The sequence below is a fragment of the Anthonomus grandis genome, chromosome 6 (assembly GCF_022605725.1).
Source record: "Anthonomus grandis grandis chromosome 6, icAntGran1.3, whole genome shotgun sequence".
Lineage (NCBI taxonomy): Eukaryota > Metazoa > Arthropoda > Insecta > Coleoptera > Curculionidae > Anthonomus > Anthonomus grandis.
The window spans coordinates 25,847,961-25,869,610 of NC_065551.1; the positions used below are offsets into that span (position 1 = coordinate 25,847,961).

The window sequence follows — 21,650 nt, forward strand, 5'->3', positions numbered from 1 at the left end:
ATGTACCTTAAAATTATAGACAGAAAAGGGTGTTGCTGGGTCATTCTCCAATAATGCTATAATGACACTTGCAGCAGTGAGTAATTCTAAGACGTTAAAATTATTTTTTTAAAATAGTAAATCATTGATCTTAGTAATGATTCTAAAGCCTTGTCAACGATTAACTTTTAATAGAAGTGCTTGCTTTAGTATTTTATAATATGTTTCTCTTAAATAAAGTATTATGATCTTATTAAAGACCATAACGTGTGTATGCAGCAATAATTTTATCAGTTCATCGACCGAAATACAGTACAAAAGTAGCATTATTTTTGCATCAGTTAAATGTATTATCTCGTCTTGGGGTAAAAAAGATTGACCATAATCAAATTCAAAATACTTTATTTGCCTATAAAAAGAAAAACAATTCTAACTAAAAGCTAATTGCAGAAAAATCACAGTTTTCTTTAAACAAAAAGAATGATATCCGGATTTTTAAAACCGTTGACACTTGGCATTAAGTATGCCAGGAGTGATACAACCCTACTACTACTACTACTAATACTTAACCTGATCGTGTACTACTGATATATTTTATACTAACTAACAGTGAATACCCTAATGTAAAATATTAACTTTCTCTATGATTATAGAGGTATATTTAGGAAAAAATATCTAATAAAAAAAATTGAAATGTCGAAAAAGGGACAAACTTGAGGTTGTCAATACAGTAGATAAAAAAATTAAGAAATCAGAAATATTAAAAGTAATTTGGAGAATATCAATATAGTTAATTTTTTAACCTTTTTAGATTGTTATAATTTTTTAGTATTTAACATACATTCAATAAGTTCTTGTTTACAAGAACTTTTAACTCTTTTCAATTTTCATATTAAGCAAATGACCCAAACACACTTACGCTAAGCATAATAAATCAAATTAATACTTAAACAGGGTATAGTAATAAATGTTAATGCTTTAACTAGCTTAGAGCTCACACAGAGCAAACAATGGACAGACAATACATCAACACAAAGACCTGTATGATTAATTTAAATAGCCAGTGTGGTCAGCCGATGTCACGCATTTATCATTTAAGTGAGATGCTAACGTATTCCGACTGGGTTTTGATTTTACCGGGCAAAATATTATTTTGGTTCATTAGTCGTTACATTAAACTGGTTTTGACAGGATTTAATAATAAGACCTTTAATCAGATAATTTATATAATAGAACTTTTTTGCTTTTATTTTATCTTTTATAACCATATTAATATGTTTATAAGTATCAGTAATCAAAGTGTTACTTTAACGTATTCTAGGAAGTCGAATCATTCTTTTTTTGTTTTTTAATGAGATGGCAGCGTAATTCATCATTTATTCTGTGCATCTTAGACAAGTGCTCATAAGAAAAGATGGGTCAACAAATTACTTCCTAATTATGGCCTGGATTGCCAATTCAAGCTTCTTACATTAATATGTCAAATAGACTTGCGAAAATATAATATTTTTTTAATTTTACCCATACGAGTTTTCAGCTTTAATCCAGATCGCCTAGAATTATAATTCTTAACTTAATACTCATTATCTTGTCCCTTTTTGTAACATTTTAAATCAGACTTGAGTGACAAGGTCAAGTGAAGTTTCTACTATTCTTATCTTAATCTAAGAAACAAATTAAGAATAAGTTAAATCGGTCCTGAAAATGCCACATTAAAATTTGTCTTTTAAAATTCCTAGTTATAATTTTAATTTTAAATGAGTTGTTTATAATTGTAAGGATATTGTATTTATAAGAGATTGATAGAAAAAATTTTTAAGCATAACTTAAATGAGCACGATAAACATAAAAATAGTTTTTTGTATGTTCGAAGAAATAACCATATTTTAGTGACTTAGTCTGTTGAGTTTTAGTATATACTTAGCTCAGTATTCTATTTTTTGAATAATATAAAAAACAAATATATTCCTTATACAGCTTTGTTAGTGGCAAATAACCTATTTTTATTTTAAATTATATTGTTTACAAACAAATAACATAATCGAAAACTTATTGGAAAAAAAGCACTGCACCGGATTATCACTTTTATTAAAATATTCAAAAGTCAAAGGCGCCACACACTCCTTTACAAACCGGTATTTTACCTATTAATAAAAAGTATGTTCGAGGAATAGCAGGTATTTCTCCAAAAATTAAGAAAATATTTAAGGCGCCAGATCTTTTTAACAGACTGAAACTTGTTATGGTAATTTTCATTCTGTTACAGTATACAATTTATTACTTATTAAAAAAAACGTGCAAGTTAAATTCAAACATCAGTAGGAATTTATTAAAAACTAAAAGATATTATATCTGATGAGGTTTAACATGCTAAATTATTAAAAGTAAAATCCCTAAGCAATTATTTTAAAATGTTATATTATATTTTAATTTAAGTACTAAAATTCCCACAATTGATGAAAAAGCTTAGTACGGTACTATGCTTGTGTAAATAAAAATAATTAAATATATAACACGTCATACAATATATTATATTCCTATAATGCATTAGATTGTTTTACTTTATTATATGTTTACTTTTATACAAAATATTTGTCTAAAAAACCTGGTTTATATGAAAAATATGAAGAAATTAAACATAAAGAAATATTGTAGAGTCATATAAGTTTTAAAGATTTTTAAGAAGAAATGTTCCTTAAAATAAAAATTCCCTAATAATATGGGGTTTTTTTTTAAACTTAAAAAAAAACAATAAAAAATAATTACAAGAAAGAAATTAAGGAGGTGGTGCAAGGGCGAATAAGAAAAAGAAGGGCTCCATTACATTTAATAAAAACCTTAATATTTTTGATGTAAAACGAGTTCAGACAAACCAATTTAATGATGTATTTTGAAAAACAAAGTTATATAATTATGTATATTTAGACATATATGTAAACACATGTCAGGCCTCATACCCTTCTATAATTGAATTTTTTTCTTTTGAAGGTAGAGTTCTAACTAAACAAAGAAAAAACTTGTAATTTTCCAGATAATTGGATGGCTTTATTTAAAGTCTCAATAATTTATATGAACCCAGGTATTTCAAAAAAAATATATATTTATTTTCAATCATGCTTTATAGCTTTATGTTAAGAAGTCTTGAGCGATTATGAAGAGAATATTATATCAATCCTTTATGATTATAAGCATTTTTTTGTGAAATTGTATTATTTTTTGTCCTGACTTATAATATAGTTTATTATTATGTAGAAATTGGCTTTATAGTTTTTAAAGATTTTTAGGCATAACTTAAATGAACATGGTGCACTTTCTTATATTTGATTTTTTTAGTATTTTATAAATAAATAGGGTCGTAGCTATTATTATTTGGATGTTATTAGGTTTATTTTATAATAAAAAGATTTAGCTATTCTCACAAAGATTCTAATTTCTAATTTAAAAAAATTAAAAAGATTTACACAAAAACAAAAAATATGGATCGCGACAGAAGGAGAAATAACCTACTGGAAACAACTACTTTAAATTATTATTTTTAAACTATTAATTACACGATTATAAAAGCTTTAGATAAAGAATTTTCTCTGGGTTTGTTTAATGTTCTTGTATAGGGGATTGTATTTGTATATGTATATGTATTGGTGAATTAATATTCTACTGGGATAAAATGATAAATTTATATCCTGGGTTCATTGATATCTATGTATTGACTTTATTTAAAAAAATACATATTTATATAAAATACTAACATACAAAATACGCCAAGTACGCATATTTTTAAATTTATGTTATACTTTTGTCCAGTTCCAACTTTTATATTTTATTATATGGTTAATTATTACCAAATATTGACTATATATAGTCCTAAAATATTTCTACTAATAACTTAAACGGAAAAAAAGACACTTTTTCATTTATTAGTCTGATGTGCTTCAAATCACTTTACTGACATTAAGTTTATCAGTTGTGGGTATTTTTTTTATTCATAACACATTAGTTTTAACGTATACTCGTATAAATATTTAAAATGGCAACGTATAAATCAAATAATTATTTATAAGTATAATAACTATTATATACGTATTAAAAGTATAATACTTTTCATTTCATCTTTTTACTCTATTTAATATAAGATAATACAATTATAAGTTTCAGTACCCTTTCTCTATTTTTGTCTATGTATTTCTTTGAAAACTTGATTAATCTTAATAATTAAAATTAATTAAAAAACACGCTTCTGTTCGTGATCTCCTAGTAAGTTTTTCCTTTTTTTATTTCTTTTTTAGTTTTTTGGTTGCCTTGACCTAAATACACAAATGCCGCTAAGCCCAACTGTTTTCTTTTGATTTCTGGCTATTTTTCTATATTTTTTTGTCATGAACTTTCCATGCTAACTTTCCTATTATATTATTGTATACTTAGACCAATCTATTAAAACTCATATATTTTTTTTAACATGAAACCCACTTTAGGGCATCTAAAAATATATTTTCATTTAAGTTCGTAATGTATACCTTACCGAATTAGTAAACTTTTTGTTTATCTAGTTCCTAAGTGAAAATAAAACAAGTAGTACAAATAATTTATACCCTATAGACCAATAGGAAATACGACGAATAAATAAATTATGATTTTGTTAAAAATAATTATATTACTACGCAACTATTTGCCCAACATCCTGTATATAATACATTATAAATAAGTTCAATATTATGCCGTTCTAAAAAGCAAAAAAAAAACCTTACCTAAGACTAGTTTTGAAACCACTTATTGATGATGGTGTTTGATTAATTAAGTGATCATTATAAACCTATTGATAATAATTTAAATATTAGACGTATCTAATGCCCGAGGTTAAAAACCTCTTTAACCCCATCATAATATTTAAATCTTTGTTTAGAACCAGGATTTAAATAAATGCTTTTTTGCAGAGTTCTTTGAACTGAATAAATAAGTTAGCCCCTAGTTCAATTAATTAACACCTAAAATTTATTAAATCATCATTTCGCTTTATAAATACTGATTTAAAAAAATATTGATAAAAGAAGATATATGGTATTAATTTTTTTTAAGTTGATAGGTAACCGAGTTACATACGTTAATTAAACGAAGTAACATTGGTAGAAATGACCTGATCCAAGGATGACTACTTCTTTAATAATCTAGATGGTCTCATGAGGATTAAAAAAAAAGGTTGTTTCTCCTATAACATGGTCACCAACCTAAAGTAGGCTTTAACAAAAAGCTGATTGGTGCACAAGAGTAAAACTTACCAGTTCAAGTTAATTATGGCCATATGACTGAGATATTTATAATTTGAATACCTTAATCATAGAGGCTAATAATAATTTATTTTTTAATAAAACTAAAGTAAACTTTAATTTAAGTCCTACTTTAAACTATAACAATGCCTACTTTACTAATTTTGACAAAAAAATTAAACCTTTTATCCTGCTTCATTTTGCCGGAAATTTTATCTGGAAAATTTTAAATGAGAGTACTTTTACCAACCATCATCAAGATACCCTAAATAAAGGCGGGTATTGTGTAAGCGACTGCTGTACTCTCAACTTTGGAAATGAAAACATTCTGCTCTTCGTTTTCGGTCGTGGAGAGTATGCTACTAAAAGTTCGTAGTATTTAAAAGCCCTTCAGCTTTCGCTATAGAAATTCCCGTCTGTTTACACTGAATGAGATATCAAGTTGACTTATTTAACGTATTAAAGGATTGAGGAGAAAAGATTCTGTCTGGTAATACATTTGGGTTTTAGGCAAATAAGCCTTAATATTATATAACTTTTTATCACTGAATTTAAAATGAGTGGAATATAGTTATTTTTTCAACAAGTATAATTTTTAACTTTTGTTAAAAACATGATTTATTGTCCGTTCGAAATAAATGGTTAATTAAATCTTTTATGAGCTGGGTGCCGAGAAGTACCACTTTATAACACGTCGTCACTTTTAAAAATTTTAAAACGTAATGTAAAAATGATTTTCTCATTTCTTTCTGGTCGTGTTTTAAACGTTTTCAATTGTATAATTTTTTTATATAGCCTAGTGCTTACTTATAGTAGAAAATAATCTTATATTTTTAATTCAACTCCCAAAATGAATATATATTGTAAAACTTATGTCAGATTCTTTATTACAGATTTCCCTTACATTTGGTTAAAATAATTTTCAGAAATTATTTTGTTACACTATTTTTGCATATTCTAAATACAAGCAATCAGAACAATATATTTAAATTTAAAAATTGCAGTTGATTTAATTTTGCTAAAGAAACATTGAATTTTTAGTGGGTTATAGAGAATTCCTCAATAAATTATGCCAGGTATCCTGTTATTTAAAAAAGATATTAAATTTAATTAAGCAATTACACTTTAAAAAACTTATGCTTTTACTAAATTCCTAGGTTTTTTAATTAAATGATTACTAAAAACTAACAAATAATGTACATTTTAATTTCAAAATCGCCAGGGACAGTATATATGATAAGGTAAGTATATTAGCCATTTAAGTTATGCTTGACGATAATATTTTTACCTCATTTATTACGATTACATCTAAATATATAATTCCTATTTTCTAAGCGAATTAAGAATTGTAGCCAAATTATGTATTAGGAATGAAACTCTTTTCCCTTTTCTATATTAAACTAAAATGCATAAAACCAATTCCAGGCACTTCAGTTTTTTATAATTAAACGTTTTTAATGTTTTAATTTAATGCTTATTTTTATGCCAAACAAAGAAGTTTTTAATTTCTTTGTATAAAGGGCATGCGAGTAAAGTCATCCTGTTTCAAAATTTGTAAACATAAACAATAATTTAAGGTATTATTAACTTAATTATTATTTAATAAAAAACTGCATATTTTATGTCTTTACTCAAAAAACAAATACTTACTTATTAAATAGGTTATAGACGGTAATAAAAATATATTAAAATCAAAACCCTGGCAGACAGTTTTCTTTTCTAAAAATATGCAATAAAAGCTCGCATGAACGTCAATGGGAAATTTAAAGAAATAATTGTACATTGAAAAATGGCTCTGGATGGATAAAAACTGCGTAGCAATTTTACACCAGCAAATTTAGGACGTAGATTCATTTTGTTTTTTGCTTAAGTTACAAATAAAGTAAATGTATATTTGTTAATAAAGCTCACATAATAAGACATATTCCATAATTCCTAAAATAAAAGTAATCACGTCAAAACTAATACGGCATTTGTTTTCTTCATTTTTGATATTTGTATTCACCTAGAATTTGCATTTTTTTTTTTAATTTTATGGTTCAACAAATTTTATTTTGTACGTTGTAAAGATTCTTATATTGCATATATTATATAAATTGCAGCTGTTATTTATTAATTCACTTTTAATATTTAGCATTAAAAATAATAATTTACTAATTAAACTCAATCAAAACATAATTTCCTATTACTGCAACGATAGAATTCCTATAAACAAATCAAAAGTAAAACTAAGGTAAACCTAAATAAAGATGACTTAAATATAAAAAAAAAGAGTTGAGTAAGTTGAATATTAGATTATTTTACTTATACTTAAAAAGTACTCGAAAATTATGAATAAAACTTAACATGTGTATTATTTATCCAAATTTATTATACAGGGTGTCCATTTATAAACTGACACATTTTAACTGCTTATAAGTCGAGAACGAAAAATGACAACAATGTGCGGTTTTCACAGAACTTCACCAATATTTTTAAAGTTTTTTTATGACAGTGTTGCCAAGTTTCAAAATTTGCCTGAAATAGGAGGAAAAAAATTCATGATTTTCAACGGCCGATTTCTCAAAAATTTTAAATGTAACACCCTGTACTTTTTAATTTCACATGAAAGCCTGTTAAATCCCCTTTCCGAAAATGTATAAATTGTCTAATTTTTTTACAGAGCCAATTTTAGTAAATGACCTTTTGAAAATTTTCCTAGAATACATATTTGGTGATTGATGACCATTTTCTGGTAAATGCCTATGTATCGCTTTAGCATGATCATAATTAAATCATTTGCGCTATTGCCATGTCTTTAAAAAGTTTTTATTCTATGTATTAAATTACAACTATTTACAACAATTTTAACAACAAACAATTGAAGAAATTAATTTTAATTTATACCTAATAAATTAGCTGCTAAATATGACCCCCATTTTGCTCAGAACACAAATGTAGACGGAGAAATAAGTTGCCGAAGGCGTTTTGTAGCATTCGCGGTGTAATTTGGTTGAAAACGTTTACTATGTTGTTGCGCAGTTCATCCAAATTTCTTGGGGTTGGATTGTAGCAACGGTCTTTTACTTATCCCAATATACAAAAATTTGGAATGGTTAGATCGGGAGAATAAGGTGCCCACTCGATTGGACCTGCTCGCCCTATCCATCTGTTTCCAAAAATAACATCTAAGGAATCCCTTGCAACCCTGGAGAAGTGGTGCACCGTCTTGCTGGAAGTAGACCGTGTCTAAAATTCCATTCTGCTGAAGTTGAGGATAAAAAAATGTTTCCAACATATCGGTGTAATTGTTTCCATTCACTGTTGCTTCTTGAAAAAAAAATGGCCCATAAATTTTAGATTTCGATACTGCACACTAAACGTTCAGCTTAGGAGAATCTCTTTCAAATTCGTTATACACTCGAGGATTTTCATCTCCCCAAATTCGGCAGTTGTGCTTATTTACTCGACCACTGATGTGAAATGTTGCCTCATCAGACATTATTAAATTGGTATTCGGCTCATTTCTAAAAAGATCTAGTAGTGTTTCGCACTTTAAATATATTTTTTCAAGGGCGCGATTTTCTATTTTTTGGAAAGTTTGAATTTTGTAGAGTTTTAAACTTAATTATTTTTAGAATTTTATGTTCTTTACTTTTTGACATATTTGTCGTTTGAGCTATCTTCCTAATAGATATTTGGTTATTGTTTAAGGACAACACTTCTTTTACCAGCAAAGTATCATCCAACAGAATATCTTGTGCATTTAGGTTTGTTCTAACTTTTCTTTTAACTGTTCCCTTCTGGGAAAATTGGCGTACCCAATGAACTATAGAATTGCGTGAAGATGGAGCCCTTTCAAAAATCAGCCTAAATCTTCTTCTCGTCTGCGTAACTGATTTGCATTCACTAAATAACACACAACGTGCCTTTTCCCGGGTGGTAAACAAATTTAAATCTTTCAAAATCGTTAAAAAATGCAAAAATACATATAGAAATCAAATTATTGGGACTGTCCAACGAATGACGTTAAAAAGATTTGACAGTAGTTGAAGCCCACAAAACAAATTGTTCAACTCACAGCCTCCCTGACAAGCTACAATTGTTATCGTTGTCACTTGATACCAAGAATATTATTTAATAGGTATTTATTGTAGGAAAATTTTCAAAACGGTGTCATTTACTAAAATTGGCTCTGTAAAAAAAAATAATGAATTTAAGATAATTTATACATTTTCGGAAATGGGATTTAACAGGCTTTCATATGAAATTAAAAAGTACAGGGTGTTACATTTAAAATTTTTGAGAATTCGGCCTTTGAAAATCATCAATTTTTTCCTCCTATTTCAGGTAAATTTTAAAATTTGGCAACACTATCAAAAAAATTGACAAATATTGATGAAGTTCTGTGAAAACCGCACATTGTTGTCATTTTTCGTTCTCGACTTATAAGCAGTTAAAATGTGTCAGTTTATAAATGGACACCCTGTATTTAAATGACGCAATTTTTAAAATTACGGCGCAAATTTTCTTTTATGTCATCTAATCGACTAAAAATAGGTACTTCAAGGTAATCTAACTTTTGGAAAAAAAAGAAACTTGACTAAAGACAAATCAAGAAAATTAAGTTAAATTTGATACTAGTTTTCTTTATTCATATTTGGCGAATTCTGACTTTATATAATTTTAAGTTAATATCTTGTATCTTTTTGCACTAATCTACATTGGAAATTCTGAGATAATCAGCGAAAAATTGATCATCTTTACTTTTGATGCAGTACACAAACTTTTATTATAAGTTACAATACATTTTATGAATGATGGAATTTTAGGTAGAACTCATTCTATCTTTTGACACTCGTCGCGCATTTCCTTAATTCAGTCCTAAACAATTGCTTAAGATGGTGTGAACTAATTTGTGAGACGGCAAAGTTTTAGCAGCTATTTCTTCCAGATTTAAAGAATGATTTGCAGTCATTACTTTTTTAATTGAGGTAAATGATTTTATGCAACAATTTTAGCGATTCAGCAAACATAATTCCATTTGCAATGTAATTAAGCAAATTATTTGTTATTTTTGTATTCTTTGTAAAAATCGCAAGACAGATTCTAGGTTGACTAACAAATTTAGTATCGTAAATAAGTTAAACACCAGATAGTGATCAAACTCTGCTAGTCTAAGGACAGTTGTACAATAATTTTAGCGAGTCATCACACGAAGTTCCATTTTCAATGCAAGTAAACAGTTTCTACTTGCATTTCGACATTTTTATGAAGAAAGACTATCTTAAATTACTTTAAGGTACTTTGGATCTTCACATCTAAGAGCTACCTAATATTAAACTATATTCTAATAATTAAATGCACATTATTATATGTAATATTGCTTACTACATATTATAAAGGGTAACTGGTAATAGGATGATTTCGAATTAAATGTTACATAGGAAATTTGCATAAAAATACTATTTTATAGGCATCAAAATAATTTCTATATTATACCATTAATAATCTGAATTAAATATGGAAAATAATGTTATTAAGATAGAAATCAGAAAACTAGATGCCGTTTTTGACCAACTTTAAGGGGTTTTCTGACAAATTGCGTTTTTCAACTTAATCATGTAACGAGTATTGTAAGCATATACATAACTCTTTAAATACCCCTATAGCACAAATTCAGATAATAATAATAAAAGAAATAATAATAATAATAATAACTGCCAATAGAAAGCATTATAGTATCATATTTAATTTTTTTCTTCTTGACTAAAACATAGAAAAAGTATTTAGTGAAATTTAGTTTAATAATAATATACAAAACAAAATCTACAAATCTTATAAACTTATTAATATATTATAACAACAAATAACAAACATCATTGTTACATCAAAGCACAACAATGATCTAGTTCACTCATAGACTCTGCATGTAATTTAAGGTACTCCAAAAATTAATTTGATTTATCGTGTATATTGAAGAATTTAAAACAGTGGATTGCGGTTAAAAATTGAGAAGACAAGAAATTGACCTTTTGCTGACCACCTGTGACCAGAAAGTGGACAATTTGCATTTAGGAATTAAAAACTAAAGAATTCTTTACGACTTTAAAGAAGCAATAATTTTTTAAAAGAAACTTCTGAACTGTACTTTATTGTATAAACATTACACATAATTTCATGCTCACAAGTTATGACACCTGTCTAAAACCAGCCTTAGCAATAGTGCCTTTCCTATTACTATTAAAAAAATATTATCAATAAAATTGGTGGGAATATTGGAACAAAACCTCCTCAATGGTATTAAAGCTGAATAATTTAACTAGACATTACCTTACAAAAGAGTTGATGTAGGCATACTACATTAGTAATTCACAGTCTTTGAACTTGAATTTCATTATCGACAAATTGGTTATCTGAAAATAAGTTTCTTAGTCTTAGGAAAAACTGAAAACTGCTCTGTTTTAACAGAACCTAATGTTTTAGCAAATATCATAAAATTGCATTGAATTATGTCAGAGAGATCTTCAAGTTATTGCAATCCTTCTCTTTGGTTTAAAAATAATATGTAATGTAAAACAATGCAGTATATAGTATTTCATTTAGTAAAAAAATAATGAAAATTGAAGCGAAATATGCAAAATATGCATATTTAAGCATATCTTTAAAGAGAAAACCCACATGTAACTATCAACATACGAATATATGTCAACTACCTTCCGCAACATCAAATAAACTGCTAGAATTTCAGCGCTAATTACTTTCGAAACCGAGCCGTTTCTGAGCTTTGAAAAAACACATCAAAGCGAGCAATTACGGGTACACTAGAAAACTTCAAAAAGGCGAACGGCCCTCAGCATTCATTTAAAACTAAGAAGTGATGCTACAAAATTTCGATTTAATTGGGTGTATTGAAAACTGTATGAGCTTCGTTTGCATTTCTTTTAGGTGTAGATCGTCACCGATATAGTAGTGAATATGAAATTTAGCATCTTTTTGAATCCTAATAAAAGTAAAAGTAATTTAGTGTAAAATATTATATTGTTGTGAAAAATGCAAAAATTATGTAAGAAAACCTATTTTACCGTTACTATAAAAATCTCTTTCTGGCAAAAACTTTATAGCAGGAGACGCGCCTTCGCCTATTTGAAAAACGACCATAATTTTTCACCGAACGCCGACTTCTCCGTAATTCATTTCGTTATGTTTTGCCAAAGACATCTTCGTAACACCTTACTATTTTCACGTCCCACGTTTTATGAAACTGTGTTTTTTTTGCTGAAAACCGGGGAGCTTCTAGGAAATTATTACATTTTATAAGAAAAAGTGATTTATGCACTTTTATCCTTTAATATTAATTTGTCAGGGCAGGCCTTCTTTGTTTGCAGCTAACTTAGAAAAAGAAGATCATTTATTACTTTATATATTTAGAGAAAACCTTTTAGAAATATTTTAGTTTCATTTTATAAATATTAAAAATAAGTGATCAAGGGCAAATAAAACATTTTTTTTAAATTTTAGCCTTACGTTGGTAAATAACTTTATTCTGATCCTGAGAAAATTATTTTAGGTACGCATAACTTATATGAATAATATAACGTTTTTCTCTCTAAAACGTAATTAGTGTTAATTCTTGTCTTAAAATGAAGTGCCTAATATATAAAAAATACAATGAAAAATAATAGCAATCTAAGACATTCCAGTTTAAAACTAAACCTAACTATACCAACTTAATTTTTTATAAATATGGCGTATCTAGTTATCATACATGCATAACTTAAATATGTGTTATGACGCTTTTCTTATTAGGAAGCAAACAAACTATGTAAATTTTAGTATAGTCTTCTATTATTGACAATATGAATAAGAGTCATTTAACGATAGAAGAGGTAAATTACTCTATTAAGTTGCTTCTTAGAGGTGAACGACCGATCGGGATGGCTGATCGGTTTAATGTCTGTCAAAGTGTAAATTCCCGACGTAATAACCGATTCAGTAAAACTCACAGGGTAGGCCAAGATTGACAAATGCTAAATAGAACCTAAGATTAGTGAGATGTGCTAGGATGGATCCTACAAGTAATATTCAATTTGCGCATCCAGTATACCTTTTCGCTATTATCCGAATTCGTATTACCTCTTGAATGGTCCTAAATCGATAAAATAAAGCAGGTTAATATTACTCCTGTAAGACCCTTGTAGGGGCCAGATAAAGTTGTATGTTTTTTACAGTACAACGACAGGTAAAAATTATTTAGACAACGTTTTTGATATCATCGTGAATGCCTATTTAATATTTAAAGAAATTTGCTATTACTATTCACCACCTCTCCAGATAATCACTATATTGAAAATGCAAAAGGTATTCTGGAAAAATTAGTAATTGCTCATCAACCTCCTGTTTAACAGCCAAGAAGATTGAAATAAGTCCTTTTAAATTTAAGGGATCCCTTAAAGTGTTTAAGTAGTCTTAATATTGCTACAACACTTTATGACGTAATATTTTGTTGTATTATCTTTTATAGACATGTTCATTTGACAACCACCTTATTTTTTTTAAGGAAACACGCCCTATAGTCACTTAAATAGGAACTTAAAATAACATCTAGCAATTTCATTAATTAAACAATTTTCTTGTAAAAAAACATTGTAGGTATACATACCTTTTGACTAACTAACAATAAAAATGTTTCTCATCTAATACGTTTAAAGGTCTGATAACAAAATATATCCGAACCAATTTTCAGCAGTACAATAAAAAAATTTCCTTGTCCGAATTGAAAATCAAATTACGAAAATTGCAAATATTTACTTTAAATTGCGAATATTTCAGGTTTTTATTGTTCCGGAGAAAAATCCGGGCGCCGCTTGTAAATTACTTACACGTTTCCGTCTTGAGAAATTCAGATCCAATTTTCATCTGGGTTGCACATCGCTTATGCATTCGGACAGCAGTGCTACAGATTGTGTTGTATTTCATAGAAAAACATGGAACTATATTAAATATTATGGGTTTTATTAAAGTTAGTTATTGGTTTAATTAACATTATTGAACTTTAGAAAAATGCTTATTTTAGTTACTAAGACTAACATTTTTTAACTTAAAATTATTATTTCTATAACTAAATTTCTAATTATTTAAAATAATACACACCAAAAATATCAAAAATATATTGTCAATATTTTCTCATAAATAATGCAAGGAATTTATTTTCCTTTTAATAGGAAATTATAATTTTATATTTATATAATATAGTAAATATTACAAATAATTGATTAATTTTGTCTAAGATATAATAAAGCAAATAATTAATATTATTTTCTATTTTAATAGAAAACTCGGCATCATACCCATTTTTGTTATGCCTAATTAAAGTAGTTTTTATTTAATGTTAGGTAATATAATTGACAATATTAGGAAAAATATTATTTCTTTTCCTCTAACTAGATTTGCCCAAATTTTATTTTATTACCATTTTTATTATTAAGTAGTATACAGATTTTTGTCAAACTAATTGATCTATTTGTTTTTAGCAGATATTGCTTGACAATTTTCTTTTATTACTCACAAAATATATTTTTTATATATAATTTAATAAATAACTTATTTCTAAATGAAACTAGTCAACTAAAGAATTTGCTTTTTAATGCTAATCTTTGTCAACCACTTAAGTTATGCATGACTATTATTTTTTATTAGTAAATATGGATCTCTAAAAATAAAAGAATCGTATAAGGATCTTGTAGATTTTGAATATAGAATTAACACGATCAAATAAAAAACAAATGAATTTTAATTTTGTAGATTTATGGTCGTAAGACCTTCTGATATAATTAAGGTATGTTAAAATTATCCAATAGTAACTAAAACTTCAATTTTTCGTACCCAATTTATTACTAATTATAATTAATTATACATTAGCAACTACTGCTACATAAAACGTTAAAATATTTCTAATATCGACGTATTTAATTACAAGGAGCACCTCATAACGAGACCTTATACTCGAACAAGTAATATTAGACGCCATATTGATTTTGCAAGTGATATACCATATAGAAACTAATCGAGATATTGCCTGACGTAACTCTATACTTTAGTAATAAACGAAGAGCCTAAATGAGATGATTATGAGAAGCATCATGCGAAATTATTAATTTGAGAGAATAGAGAGATAATGAAATAATATCACTAGAGAAAATTTAACAAATATTTAAAATTTAGTGTTTGAGATATAATTATTTATATAGTTCATGCAACGAATTGAATACCATTTACCAAGTGCGGTCAAGTTTGAAAATTTATCGAGTGCATTGAGGTGAAATTGGTTAATGTGATGGAATGTTGGGTAAATGTTTGATGATGCGAATTTGGAATTAGATATTAATGAAGATAGTTGATTCCATACAAATATGCCTATTTATCAAATATTTACTTATATGATATAGATCTTCTGGCGAATGTGCACAATTTAAACGCTTATTCGTTTTTACTACTTTTTGCCTAAAAAAGATTAAATAATTATATTAACCTCATTTAAATTTAAAATAAAAAAATATTTTACGCTGAATAAAATAAAACCTGTGAAAAAAGCAAATTGCTTTTCTCAAAACAATGGTGACGAGCAAACAAAAGTCCAAATACAACGATAACAAAAAAATAACCGTTTTTCCCCTGACAAGAGTTTTTGTTTTAAAACCTTTGGGAGAACTCTTAATTATCTCTGGACAATTTTAATTACATTTTTTTATTGGCATTTAGTCCTGTAATTAAGAAAAATCCACGTGATCTAAAAAAAAATTACAAAAGTTTTTAAAGCTCCTAGTTTTAAACATTTTTTTTTTAGTTTTAATTAAAAAACTTTTGTTTAAGTCAAATGAGAATCTTAACCTTTAAAATTTACTTACATATATTTTTCAGCTTACTGACTTTTACGCGAGCTGCTATAATAAAGTATGAACAATTTTCTATATCACAAAATTTTTTTTAAGCTTAAAAATTACCCTAATAGCTATAATTTATTATACCTTTTCTTAAATTACTTCCCTGACAAAGTTCTTAAACAAGTCAGAATTTCATCTCGAACTTTTGCTGACATTAATGATCCCTATTTGCCAAAAACACAAAACATTATTTTAACCTTTATCTCTGAAATTTGCTTAATAGGATTAAGACCCCTTTTATTAGTCTACTTTATTGTAGTTGTTTCAATGTTCTGCTAAAATATACAAATAAATAGATTAAAGGCAAAATGGGTGTTTTGTTTAACGCGAAAACCACTCTGGAGCTTACGTATAAAAGTTGTTAAAACTTTAGAATTACTTTACAAAAAAAAACAATTTATTTTCGCATTACAAGAATAAACCTTAAGAATTCACATGAAAATAATTATTTCTAATTTATATACAACTTTCAAATCAGTATAGCAAAAATATTTTTTTTAAGTTGTTGGTAGATGTACCTGCCGAAATAAATATGTAACTTATTCTAAATTAAGAATTATAGCATTATCAATAATTTATTTTTATAACATTTATGCCGATAAGAAAAAAATATTAAAAATTGCGAGTTAATGGACCTGCAAAATCACTAATAATATAAATTTTTTGCTGACCACGATATTTATTATAGTGATTATATTATTTTAAAATCACCAAAAAAAGCATATTTGTATGTTCAAGGCTTAAAAATTAAAACTTAAAAGAACAAATGTTAACCGATGATAAAAAAAAAACTATTAACGAGAGATCTATTTCAAAAAATTAAAAATTGGACGTTTATCGGAAGTGGAAGTCAATTTAAGCCAAACAAATCAAAAAGCTTTTGAAACGAGTTACTATAAAAATCTATGGCACTAATAAAAAAAGGAAATTTTTTATGTGGGCAATCAACCTTACCTAATTATATTAGAAGAGTAATTAACTAATTTAATTATTTAGTTCTTTTAAGCGCCTGTTAATTACTAACGATTTTACGGTAATTTGGCTTGGTCCTAATGGGATCGTAATAAGTCTCAATTTGATAAAATACATTAGCTTGAAAATACTACTATTTAAAATAATAATGTTTAGAATATTTTCTAAAAAAAAAAGTAAAAGTATTTAGATTTTCCAGGATTGTCAGCTCTACACCCAACCTATAAAATATTTTAGAGATTTTCTCCATATTTAAAATTCCATCGCAATAAAAGAGATTGGTCGGTGAATTTTTAAAAGTTCTTTATATCCTTATACGTGCCAAGAGGGATTTAAGCTAAGTCTCGTCTTGCGAGAAAAATCCTTAGAAAAATGTGTGAAAAGTCAGTGGAAAGTTCCACTAGGGATAACACGGAGTTTTTCTGGTAACTTTTTATCCTTAACAACTTCGTTTAATTGTGTAATAATATTAATATGTGAATATTTCAAAAACGAGGAATTTCCGAGAAAGACATTGTAATTCTATATTAGTTTAAAGTTATTCGGTGTGTGGCATCTAAATAATAGATGTCAGATTAAGTAACCCCACTGGATCTAACGTATAAGCGAATATCTTTCGTGGAGACGAAATTTCGTGATATTTAAGACAATTTGGATATTTAAAGAGCTCGAAATTTATACGCTAAACAGCGGGGCGTAAAGAAAATTCAAAGCGGCAGCGTAGAAAATTGAAAATGGAAGTCGTTAGTACGTTGGAGCAATAAGCCGAGAGAAATTAAGTTTTCTTTAAAAGCTTTGCGTCATGTTCGCTGTTAATCGTATGAAGGAATATTACATCTCATAGGTGTGGCTCCTATATGGGAATCAAATAGAATAATGTAGATATACAGAATACGGAAACATTTTTTCACACTGGATTTTTAAAATATTTTCTCTGTATATAACTTCTTTGCGACTGAGCAATTTACGACCCAATGATCTTTAGATTTTTTTTATTATGTTTAGGAAGCTTATCTTAAATCTATTAGATTAAAAAAAAACATATCCTTTTAACAAAAAATAAGGAAAAATTTATGTTATATATGAACGACGATTTTGCTATACTATGGTATTATCGCAGGCTATTCACTTTTATATTAATCCAAAATATTCATAGTTTGGATTGGATGGGATCGGATCGGATCGGATCGGGTCGGATCGGATCGGATTGGATTGAATTGGACTGTATTGGGTTGGGTTATGTTGACCGAAGGGCATGATTGCAACTGCAAATGGTTTTGCGGTCCTTAGCGATGAAAGGGAGTCAATGCTTCTACGATACAACAGGTGCTCCTATATCGATTTCACAATGGCCACGGAAGATCTCGTCAGTCGTGGAATTTCCTGAAACGTGCTAAAGAATGAAGAAAGTCTTAGTGATTATCAATTTATTCTTACGCAAATCGGCAAAGGTCACTGCTCTGTGAGCTGTCTCGACGCAAACAAATTAAATGAAAAACTAGAAGGAAAAATGACTGAAGGGACTAGAAAGAACAAATGAAGTAATATTTTATAACCAGAAAGCTTGTAGGTCTTCGCGTAACCAAAGAAACGCCGATGATAATTACCAACTTCCCTCTTGGTGGTGCGAATCTATCAACACGGAACTAAATACTGAAGACGGAGAGGAGAGCAGTTCCTAAAAAACTCGAGGTACGAATATAGTTGTCAAGAATTAAGTGTCAGCAAAAGAAAGAAAGCAAAAAAAAAAATGTGGACTGCTAAAGAAACACATATTTAGTAATGCCTACCAAATCGTATGTGCCCACATTAAATGCCACTTGCTAAAAACTAGGCTAAAAAATCAATGAAAATTTAAAATATCCGAAGCGCTAAAAAGCTCTAATTACTATTTATTCTATCTCTAGTTATTTTTAGACGACCAACCCACGTTGTCCTGTATGTTACTACCATTTATGAATTATCCGAGAACGAAAATAAAGTATGCCCTTGGTCGAGTTAAAATTGGTAATGTTCTTGGCCCAGATAAGGTGTTAACTCGAAAAATTCATTCATTATCCCAAAGATGCACATCTTTTATAAACGGTATGTGGATGATATATGTATGACTTGGAATGGAAGTGAGGTAGAGCTTACAAATTTTCATAATTATGTCAACTCTCTTCACAAAACGGGAACAGAACAACACCTTACCATTCTTAGATTTATTACTTAAAGGGGAAAGAAATAAGATATCCTTTGAAATATTTCGTAAACAAGCAACAACAGATAATATTATACATTATAATTCAACATTATCGTCCTCACATAAATTTGCTGCTTTCCATTCTCTGTTTTACAGACTTCTTAACATCCCACTTTCTCGTAAAGCTTTTAAAAAAAAATTCCTTACCATTAAACAATTAGCAGTCAGTAACTTTTTCCCTCTTAAACCTATATATAAAATGTATTTTTAGTATGTGAACAAGTATAAATGATTATTTAATTTTATCAAACAATAAACAAATTATATCAAAACTTTTAGGTCGTTTTTACACACAACTATGCCATTTTTTTCTCCCTTTGGCAGCTTTTAAAAACAAAAATACATTAAAAAGACATCTAATTAAAACTAAAGATAAACTACCCCCGTTACCTCCTCCGAGAATTTATGAGATTAGGTGTAAAGATTGCCCTGCAGTGTACGTCGGCCAGTCTGGTAGGAAGATTTCTACTAGGATCAGTGAACACAACGCCCAATATAAAAAATTTAAAAATTCCGGTATCACAGATCGGCTTTTGCTAATCACCTCCTCGTCCCCAAACATAATTTTCCTGACAGCCAAAATATAAAAATACTTCATCAGTGCAATAAAAGTAAAAAACTAGAATTGTTGGAGACAATGGAAATTAGTAAAGCTTTAAAAGCACAGATCTATCCTGTGTTAATAAAAGGTTTGAATTTGATGGCCACCTAGTTTTTAGTAACCTTAAATAGTTCTAGACTCTCAAATGATGGTTAGATTTCTGAAATGTATAAGGTGATTTGATTGTTTAGTTGAGTTTGTGTTTTGTTTGTGTTGTGCTGAGTTTGTGTTGTGTGGGCTTTTTTTGACTCCTCAATATATATCTTTAAACATGCTATTCCCGCCGAAATGGAAAACCGCCAAGCTTAGCCTCCTAGAGAAAGTGATTTATCCTGGAGACCATAAACAACGAACGGTTAAAAATGAAATTAAAAAAACGATGCGGAAATATTGGTCCCAACCATTTCAGCTTTCATAAGATATTCTCAACCATGAACACTTTGGAGAATGTGATGAAGCTTATAAGGGAAAAGCCGCCAAATTGCATAGTTTTCAAAAAAAAACGCTTTCAACACTGCCAGGTGGGACGTAATAATGAAAAAGCTCAGACAGAGAGAGATAGATAACCAAGGATAGAGGTAATGACCAAACGGAGTTCCACAGAGATCCGTAATGGGACCTACCATGTGAAACAAAATATGCAATGACGAAATACGGGCGGCACAAGAATGTGGTGTAAAGGCAATCTGTTATGGCGTGAAACTGAAATGATTTATTTAACTTCGAAAATAGAGCAACAAACCGCACAAATATTTAGATGATTCTGCACGACTTCAAATTAGTTCCAGAAAAGGCACAAGATATTGTCTTCGCTTTGAGGTGCACAATAAGGAGAGAAGTAAGCTTCCAGCTCCAATCTTTTCGCCGGACATAGAAAACCTTACAAAAAAAGATGCTAAGACTATCAAAGATATTAGTGCACTGTTGCCAAATGTAAGAGGTCCACATGGTGCAAAAAGGAGAGTGATAGATACAGCGGTCAAGTCAATATGCAATACGATGCTCCAATCTGGAAAACTAGTATGGAGGCGGCCAGGAACAGAAACCGTGTATTATCATGTCAACGAAAGGTGACCTAGAGGTGTTGTAAAGCATACTACATCGTCTCTGGAGAGGCAGCTGCAGTGGTGCCTGGCATGACATCAGTGACAATTGACAAATGACACTTAAAATGAGACAGATGAGAGTTAGTTGAGAGAGTAGAAATAAAGACTTTTGATAAAACTGTCTCGTAATTTGAGTGTCACACCAAAGATCCTGACAAACTGATAAAACTAGATATTAGCGATTATTTACTTAAATAAGTAGAATCTTACGTGAGCGACAGGACAATTAGTCACAGACGAAAACTGTGAAGAGGAAGTCACAGGAGGGGTACCACCTTAGAATATTAAAAGGTTAAAATTAACAGTGCCGTGGAACTATGGGCAATTTGTTTACTTGCAACATCTCTGATGCAATGATGCCAAATGTAGTAGAAATGGCAAGAAAAAACACACTTTATAATATCATAAAAATTTGTCACTTATTTTGACAGGCAGAAAAAATACTATTGCTCTTTAAAAAAATATGATAAGATACTCTATGAAAAAAGTAAACATTGAAGTTAAATGAATATAGATAATGTATTTTAGAGAAAAATGCTGCAACATTGCAACGCCGCTCAATCG

General features: G+C 28.5%; 1 protein-coding gene across 1 annotated transcript in view; it reads left to right on the plus strand.

Annotated features, from left to right (window-relative positions):
- LOC126737025 (Ig-like and fibronectin type-III domain-containing protein 1) overlaps positions 1-21,650 on the plus strand; it is a 149,917-nt gene that overhangs the window by 54,188 nt on the left and 74,079 nt on the right. The gene's annotated exons all lie outside the window — the stretch shown is intronic.